This window comes from Oncorhynchus masou, chromosome 23 (assembly GCF_036934945.1).
Source record: "Oncorhynchus masou masou isolate Uvic2021 chromosome 23, UVic_Omas_1.1, whole genome shotgun sequence".
Classification (NCBI taxonomy): Eukaryota; Metazoa; Chordata; class Actinopteri; order Salmoniformes; family Salmonidae; genus Oncorhynchus; species Oncorhynchus masou.
The window spans coordinates 35,539,953-35,549,375 of NC_088234.1; the positions used below are offsets into that span (position 1 = coordinate 35,539,953).

At 42.4% G+C, this 9,423-nt stretch overlaps 1 pseudogene; it reads right to left on the reverse strand.

Moving 5' to 3' along the window:
- Nucleotides 1-692: 692 nt before the first annotated feature.
- LOC135510096 (leucine-rich glioma-inactivated protein 1-like) lies at nucleotides 693-7,723 on the reverse strand (annotated as a pseudogene).
- Nucleotides 7,724-9,423: the final 1,700 nt, after the last annotated feature.

Sequence of the window (9,423 nt, forward strand, 5' to 3'; positions counted from 1 at the left end):
TCATACAATGAATAATTTCTCATTTGTCATACAGTAAATCATTTGTCTGGATATCTTGAATCAGAAATGCCCTAAACTAAACTGTTCTGGTCTGTTCTCTCGAGGTTATGGTGAAGGTGACCACAGATGGTATCTAGACAGATCAAAGGGACAATTTGGTCTGGAACAGTGTGAACTTTACCCCCTCTAACCGGCTGAAGTAATGGCGTTTACTATGGCCCTGTCTTTCGCCACTTCTACCTGAAAACTGAGTCTGAACCAGCAATCTTTTCCAAAGCATCCAGTCGATGCTATCAACTGCCTTTTCTCTCTTGCCTTTTCTCTCCAGAGTGCGACATGAGTCGTAAATCAGCATGTAACATGTTCAAGTTGTCCTATATTATCAATTCACCAATCCTACTTCAACTCTAAAATCAGTCACTACCACTTCAATAACTACAATGTATTTCAAAACAATAAACACTTTTAAAACAAGCTATCAAAACCATATTCGGGAGACTCACTCAAGTGCAACTCTGACTTAAGTCATAAAACAGTTCATTAATATTGCTGGAAGATCTGCATGAATGTGCCCTTGGATCTCAATTTAGGATTTCCCACAAAATCTACTGAAGCACCATCTCCGCATTCAATTCCACCTACCTAGCAATCAATATATCAACTAATCAAAACAACCCCAAAAAATCTACCATTCAGTTACTCAGGTCAATTATCAGCTGCTCGTAGATCGTAGACCCTTGAAGCTAGAGGCCAGCAGGAACTTCCGGTTGCCGATGGCCAGAAGGGAGAAGGCCCTGGGCACCTAAATGCTGAGCTCCTGGAAGTGGACGAACGGGCTCTTGTTGGTGTCCCAGTAGTACACCAGAGTGAAGGAGTAATCACTGCCAGCACGGCGTACTGCCATCTGCCGACTGTTAGCGACTGGAACACCATGGAGCCACGTGGTGGCATGGTCTGCAGCTCACCGAACAGGGTGCCACCCCAGAGCATCACCTTGGAGTCGCCGATGAAGCACGTCAGGCAGATGAAGAGCTCCCAATCGACCTGAAATTAGTTGACGGCATACACGTCCTCCATCTCTGGGATGTCTGTGCACCATTTGAACAGCTTGGTGCCCTTGTTCCATTGGTAAATAATGGAGCGCTGTGAGTTGCTGGAGAGGACCAGGTGGGGCTTGGACGAGATCTCCATGTACTCCACATCAGTGTTGGGTTACCACGGGTGCAGGGACCGGTGCGAGTAGAACCCATTGCCGTTCCATTTGTACACTGTCGTAGAACCAGCCTTGGAACTGTCTGCAATCATGAAGAAGGACTCACCGTCGATGCGGAACTTCACCGCGTCATTGGGCTTGCGAATCTTCAGGATGTCGATGTCCTGGATCTTGATGAACTTGTTGGCAAAGACACCATGCTTTTAGATGTGCGAACCGCCAAAGAGTTGGGCAACGATGATGAAGAGCTGGTTGTCAGTGATCAGCGGCTTGCAGATCACTGTGGATGTGCCTAGAGGGAGGGATTGGGGGGTGAAGGAGAGAATGAGAGACAAAGTAGGGGGAGACAGAGACAGAAATATGGAGGGAGAGAGAGTGTTTGGCGCAAGACAGAGAAGAGAGGCAGAAGGGAGTGAGAGAGAGAAAGCAAAAGATAGGGAGCGAGGGAGATAATACAAATGTGTGTCTGATGTTTTATGTATTCATGGCTTCATCGTGGTAAAAATTTGAGAAAACATTCTTCTCCAAATACTGTTATAAAACAAACTGGTTTTGATGCATCAGAAGAACCGATTTCTTTCAGCATCAAAATAATCTATTTCATTCACATCGACAAAGTCCTGTACTTACTGTCAATGTGATCATAATTTTGGAAGTTCCTCTCCACTTGATCCCATTCCAGGAAGCTGCACTTCCCAACAAAAGGCTGGGCAAACACCACATACTCGTCATTCCCAAATGCAAACGCCTCCACGGATATGGACTCTGACATCTCTGACTGGTAGGATGTAAACTCTGCAGTAAAAACAAAGGAAAGGATGCCACATAAGTCACCATTCACTGATAATGATAGATTAAAACAAATAAACATTTTGTAGTATTTGACACCTGCCTAGATCAGCTTCAGTTTAGCAGAAAACATTCAGGGGTGTCTATGACAAGAGACTGCTTTTGCCTGACTGGACCACATTGTCCCTTTGGCTACTGACTTATGCTACAGGGTGTCTTAAAGCTTAAGATATAATGACTGCTGTAGAAGATTTTGACCCCCGGTTGCAACTACCATTTTCGGCCTTAATCGCAGGGCCTTCGAATAGTGGTAAAACTTGTTTTGTAAAAAGTGCTATCTCAAAAGCCAGATAATGTTGTGTGGTGTTATTCTTGTTATCAACATCTGTATGATGAATTGATGAAGACAATAAAAATCAAGTTTGTTGAAGGAATACCTGATTTCCTGTCTGATGATGAACTTTTACCTCCTCATAAAAACAATATGCTGGTTTTGGACGATGTGCTATTTGCAGGTAGCGAACATCCCGAAATTGCCCGAGCGTTTACCCAATATACTCATCATAGAAACCTGTCCGTGCTTTACTTGGTGCAGAATGTGTTTCACCGAGGTAAAAATAGTCGCACCATCAGTTTGAACGGCAATTACATGGTTTTGTTCAAAAATCCTAGCGACAAACTACAAATTAACACTCGAGCTCAGCAGATGTACCCGGGAAGGAATTCCTACTTTATGGAAAGCTACGAGGATGCTACCAAAGAGACATTTTCTTATTTAATCGTGGATTTAAAAGCAAATACTCCAGAACACCTAAGGCTACGAACAGGTCTGTTCCCGTGGGAGTGGCCGGCTGAGTACATTCCTAAAAAGTAACCGCTATGTCTCTGCGTTTAAAAAGAAACCTGCCCCTCTTGAGAAGCCTAGTTGGGGCTACATCTAATGAACGGAAGGGCATCGTGGGTCTCTGTTCTTCAGATCTCATATTATCCCTATGTGAGATTGCTTTGAATCTTCTCATAGGACGCATTCCCCTCACCCTGACACAATTGAAAAAATTTAAGAGACAAAAGACCGCGATCAAACTCTTTGCCAATAAACGGGTCAGTCTTCAAAAGAAACGACATGGCATACGTATAGCCGTGCCCTTCATCACCAGCCTTATTGCTGCCAGACGTGGGGGTTGAACACAGGGTGATGGCCAATAAAATGTATCTGGTGCCACAACAAGAATTGGATAGACTTAAAAAACAAGTGCAGGGTCCTGAAAATATCAGACAAACAGCGGAAAATTATTTGGATACGGCCATGAAGGATATTTTGAATCAAAAAGGATTGAACCCCTATGATAAGGTCCAAAAATACACAAACCTCATACAAAGGTATTTGTCCTTGGTGAAACAAGGGGAGAGAGAGACAGGCCATTGAACTATCTCCCTACAGGACCCTTTAAAAGGTGATGAGCCTAGCGAAAGCCAAGCCCCTGTAATGCCTGTACCTGTGAGCTTACCGTCTGAAGATCAAATGCCTGTTGAAGATAAAGTTATGCATGACATGTTAATTAACCCATGTTCCGGCACGTAACAGGAAAAATGTTGGCTACATTATGAACAAGATAAAAGACTCAAATGGGGCAGCTACTTGGAATGACAAAGGAGAGTTTATCCTTCACGGCTCTGTTGTCAAAGGGTCACGTATTCTTGACTTGCTTAACCTGTTGAAACTCTAGGGGCGCAATTTCATTTTTGGATGAAAAACGTTCCCGTTTTAAACAAGATATTTTGTCACAAAAAGATGCTCGACTATGCATATAATTGGTAGCTTTGGAAAGAAAACACTCTGACGTTTCCAGAACTGCAAAGATATTTTCTGTGCGTGCCCTAGAACGTGAGCTTCAGGCAAAACCAAGATGAGACGGCATCCAGGAAATGAGCAGGATTTTTGAGGCTCTGTTTTCCATTGTCTCCTTATATGGCTGTGAATGCGAGAGGAGTAAGTCTGCCCTTTCTGTCGTTTCCCCAAGGTGTCTGCAGCATTGTGACGTATTTGTAGGCATATCATTGGAAGATTGACCATAAGAGACCACATTTACCAGGTGTCCGCCCGGTGTCCTGCGCCGAAATTGGTGCGCAAAAGTCAGCTGCTGGTATTTTTCCATGGAATTTATAGAAGATTGCAGGCTTCCACGAACGATATATCAATGAAGAGATATGTGAAAAAAACACCTTGAGGATTGATTCCAAACAACGTTTGCGATATTATGGAGTTAATTCGGAAAAAGTTTGACTTTGTAGGTGACTGAATTTTCGGTTCGTTTCGGTAGCCAAATGTGATGTACAAAACGGAGCGATTTCTCCTACACACAGACGCTTTCAGGAAAAACTGCGCATTTGGTATGTAACTGAGAGTCTCCTCATTGAAAACATCTGAAGCTCTTCAAAGGTAAATGATTTTATTTATTTGGTTATCTGGTTTTTGTGAAAATGTTGCGTGCTAAATGCTACTCAAAATGCTAAGCTAGCTTAGCATACTCTTACACAAATTAGTCAATTGCTTTGGTTCAAAAGCATATTTTGAAAATCTGAGATGACAGTGTTGTTAAGAAAAGGCTAAGCTTGAGAGCAGGCGCATTATTTTCATTTTATTTGCGATTTTCAGAAATCGTTAACGTTGCGTTATGCTAATGAGCCTGAGGCTTTAGTCACGATCCCGGATCCGGGATGGGGAGTTTCAAGAAGTTAAAAGTACCATATCTGCCCACAATGTTGCTGATGACCGAAGACCTCCAGGGTGGCTTCAGTTTCTTAATCTCTTACACCTATGGTGGCGCTATTTCATTTTTGGAAGAAAAACGTTCCCGTTTTAAACAAGATATTTTGTCACAAAAAGATGCTCGACTATGCATATAATTGCTACTGTTCGAAAGAAAACACTCTGACGTGTCCAGAAATACAAATATCTTCTCTGTGCGTGCCCTTTAACGTGAGCTTCAGGCAAAACCAAGATGACTTGGCATCCAGGAAATGACAAGGATTTTTGAGGCTCTGTCTTTCATGATCTCCTTATATGGCTGTGAACGCAAGAGGAATGAGTCTGCCCTTTCTGTCGTTTCCCCAAGGTGTCTGCAGCATTGTGACGTATTTGTAGGCAGATCATTGGAAGATTGACCATAAGAGACCACATTTACCACGTGTCCGCCCGGTGTCCTGCGCCGAAATTGGTGCGCAAAAGTCACCTGCCAGTATTTTTCCATGGGGCACAGAGAGAAGCAAGCTTCCACGAACTGCATGTCAATGAAGAGATATGTGAAAAAACACCTTGAGGATTGATTCCAAACAACGTTTGCCATGTTTCGGTCGATATTATGTAGTTAATCCGGAAAAAGTTTCACGTTGTAGGTGACTGCATTTTCGGTTCGTTTCGGTAGCCAGGCGCAATGTAGAAAACGGAACGATTTCTCCTACACACAGACGCTTTCAGGAAACACTGCGCATCTGGTATGTGTCTGGGAGTCTCCTCATTGAAAACATCAGAAGCTCTTCAAAGGTAAATGATTTTATTTATTTGGTTATCTGGCTTTTGTGAAAATGTTGCGTGCTACATGCTACACAAAATGCTATGCTAGCTTTGCATACTCTTACACAAATTAGTCCATTTCTATGGTTCAAAAGCATATTTTGAAAATCTGAGATGACAGTGTTGTTAAGAAAAGGCTAAGCTTGAGAGCAAACGCATTATTTTAATTTTATTTGCGATTTTCAGAAATCGTTAACGTTGCGTTATGCTAATGAGCCTGAGGCTTAGTCACAATCCCGGATCCGGGATGGGGAGTTTCAAGAGGTTAACCTCTCTGGCCCACCCGGGACGCAACCGCACCCCCTGCCAACAATAAATGCAAATGCTCTACGCCAAATGCTAATAGCACTCGTTAAAACTCAAACGTTCATTAAAAATCACATGCAGGGTAGTCAATTCAAGCTACACTCGTTGTGAATCAAGCCAACGAGTCAGATTTGTAAAATGCTTTTCGCCTAAAGCATGAGTAGCTATTATCTGATAGCAGGCCACACGCCGAAATACCAGAAGGGACGTAAACAAAGGAATTAGCATAGACGGCGCTACACAAAACGCAGAAATAAAATATAAAACATTCATTCAAGATTCTTTATTGGCACTCCTATATGTCCCATAAACATCACAATTGGGTCTTTTTTTTCGATTAAATCGGTCCTTGTGTACCCAAAATGTCAATTTATGAACACCGTCAGATCCAGTAAAAACACGACGTTATTTTTTTAAATTAAAAAAGTTGCCAATAAACTTTGACAAAACACTTCAAACTACTTCTGTAATCCAACTTTAGGTATTACTAAACGTTAATAAATGATCAAATTGTTCACGGAGCGATCTGTATTCAATAAGCACGAGTTTGGGAAACAACAACTAACTTTTCCGGTTCCATTGTTTACAGCTGTGGACTTGACAACCGGATGTGGCTATTACTCAGATGACCAAGGATGTAGTTGAATCGAAATCACAACACTGGCGACATCGTGTGGACGCTATAGGAACTGTATTCTCACCCTTAAGTATTTTTCCTTCCAATAGACAACACATAAACTGGCGGATTGATTTTTTTCTCCGTCGATTTAGTGACCATGTTTTCTGGCAATTTTGACCACGGAACTCGTTCTGTTATAGTCACAGACACCATTGAACCAGTTCTAGAAACTTCAGAGTGTTTTCTATGCACACATACTAATCATATGCATATACTATATTCCTGGCATGAGTAGCAGGACGTTGAAATGTTGCGCGATTTTTAACAGAATGTTGAAAAATGTAGCCCGATCTCTAAGAGGTTTAAGGCCCTGGCCATCCTCAACATTCCCCTCTCGGGTGTACCCAACTATAAGCTTTGTCAACAGATTCACTCTTTAAAACACAAACCTTCAACGAGATACAGCACCCCTAAAGATGCCCCAAAACCCCCGCATCCTTATGAAATGAATGACGATAACCCATTTACCCCCCTGAACGCCTCCGGACCTTTCCCTAATCCCGATCTCTCCAGGTGGTTAGACTTTTGAATGACTTTTGAATGACTATGATTAAATTCAATAAATTTTATTTGAAAAAATAAGCAATTTAACATTTGTGGCATTCTTGAAACATTTGGCGTGAGCATACGCCTTGATTACACATTCTTAAAGGATACACATTTGAACACTTTTGATATTTTCTAGAAATTCTTTAATAGATTTGGGGAAATGTGAAAAACCGGGGGCAAAGCCATAGGAATCAAAAAAAGTTGAGATTTTTCTTCCTCCTTCCCCTTCTAATGTCACAGCTAGCCAATGTTCACCCGGCATGCGTTTAGGATGGGTATTGACAATAAACATGGCCGGCCGCCCCATCCATTTTTCCATAGGTAATTCATCGCAAGCCAACACTCCACAAAATTGTTTTCCAATCAGTCGGCTCGTGAGCCCTTCCAACTCTTGGGTATTCATGTCTTTGCTAAACAATCCTTACTAATAATCTCCTAAAACCTGTCTTCGGCTATTCACCTCCAAGATTGAATCAGAGCATGCATAAACAATCATGCTAACGGTACAGGCTAAAGGTGTACGGAAACGCATTTCCAGCCTGAGGTTACCTTTGGACACCACCGAAAGATTTCCTGAGGTGTCATCATCAGGGGATAAATTGAAAGCATACATTGTGTAACCCTCTGCAAAATTATTTCTGTCAATAGGTAAAGAGAGATCTTTTAGATGCCTCACGTTAGCCAGGAATAGATTGTAAAATTCTCGCACAGATATGTTGTTATTAAATTGCGGTTGGAAAGCAGAGCTACATACTCTGCATTGAAGTGTTGAAAATTAAATGGGTTTTTATTTAAGTCAAAGCATTGGTACGGCCGCCATACAAGGCCTGTCGGGGTTCCAGGGGTTCTGGGGTGTCATAGCTGGAAAGGAAGGCTTGAACATGAGGATCAGACTTTTTGAGGGCGGTCCATTCGTGCTCCCACAAAACCACCACTTTTAGACCGTAAGTAGCCTGTAAAGAATAGAATTTGTCTTGAAACTCTTGGTACATTTCCCCAAAAGTCTTTTGGGTTAGGACACACATGGTCTGGGGCACAAAGCAAGATTTGCAACCATGGAAGAAACAACCGTTGTACTCATACACGGTCTCAACCCCGTCAATCTGGGTGTTGCCATCTACATGGTAAGAGCCAAATGCCTTCTCCCCCCGATTCAAAGCATGTTGAATAAAAATGTCTTTATCCTGGGCCATATACTCCAACCATTGAATGGACCCACTAGAGTATGACTTGAATTGGATTCGGTAGTTGTCAGGCGGGGGATAGCTATAGAGGCTGTAGGCAGATAGTGTGTACGATAGGTTTTCATGCATGCCGATGCAATAGTTGTACAACTCCAGGGGTCAATGCCTGCATCTTTGATTTCCTCTTCTCTGAATCTGAGGCATCCTTCACGAAGTATAACCACATCATTGTCACAGTATGATTCCATCTCTTTATGGAAATCAAAGGTGCCATGTCTTACTGTCTCGTACCACGTCATGAATCTCTCACGCTCTTTGGGAGACATTTGATCACACCCGTACATTTCTGGGCTGGGATATGATCCGACATAATGTAGATTCTCCTCAGATGTGAAGAAGTGGGGGAACCAGCCTTTCACAGAGTTTTCAAAACCCAAGGCCTCAGGCATTTGAGCCAATCGCATGAGTAGAAAGCTTAAGCTGTCAATGTATCTCTGGTTGAAGGCTGGGTCTACAAAACACAAGATTTTACTACCTTGAGCTATGACCCTGGGTGCCACGCCTTGCTGTATCAATGGATTCAGAAGCAGGTAAGAATCGTAGGCTCTAGCATTGTGGGCTATAAACGTGAAGTTTCTGTACTGTGGCTTTCTAAAATGTTTTAGAAAGAGTAGTGCACAATTGGATCCTTCTGCAGACCACTGTTCCCCTTGAATGTCATGGTAGATACAAAAATAGGCAAATGATCCCCCGATTGCTGATTTGTCTCAAAATCATAGAGCACATATTTCTCTGAATGTTCATCTTCAGCCAAGGGCTGAATATAACACTCGTGTGGCACTTCTTGAACCACTTCAGCATCTCTGCTTTTCAAAGGCCCTTTACAGATTGGACAATGTATGATTCCACACACATGCGGTTTAGGGCTATCTATTTTAAGGTTGTAATTGCAATGACATTTTGGGCATTTCTTGTTAATGGCACAAATGCTTACAGATTTACATGCCTTGGGGTGCCATGTTTCAATTTTGTGTTTTTCATAACAGTTGGTCGAACGACATGTGCGGTGGCAATCCTCACAGGGTTTCAAATTTAAGGGTTGCATTGGGCAATCTACATCCTGACATAC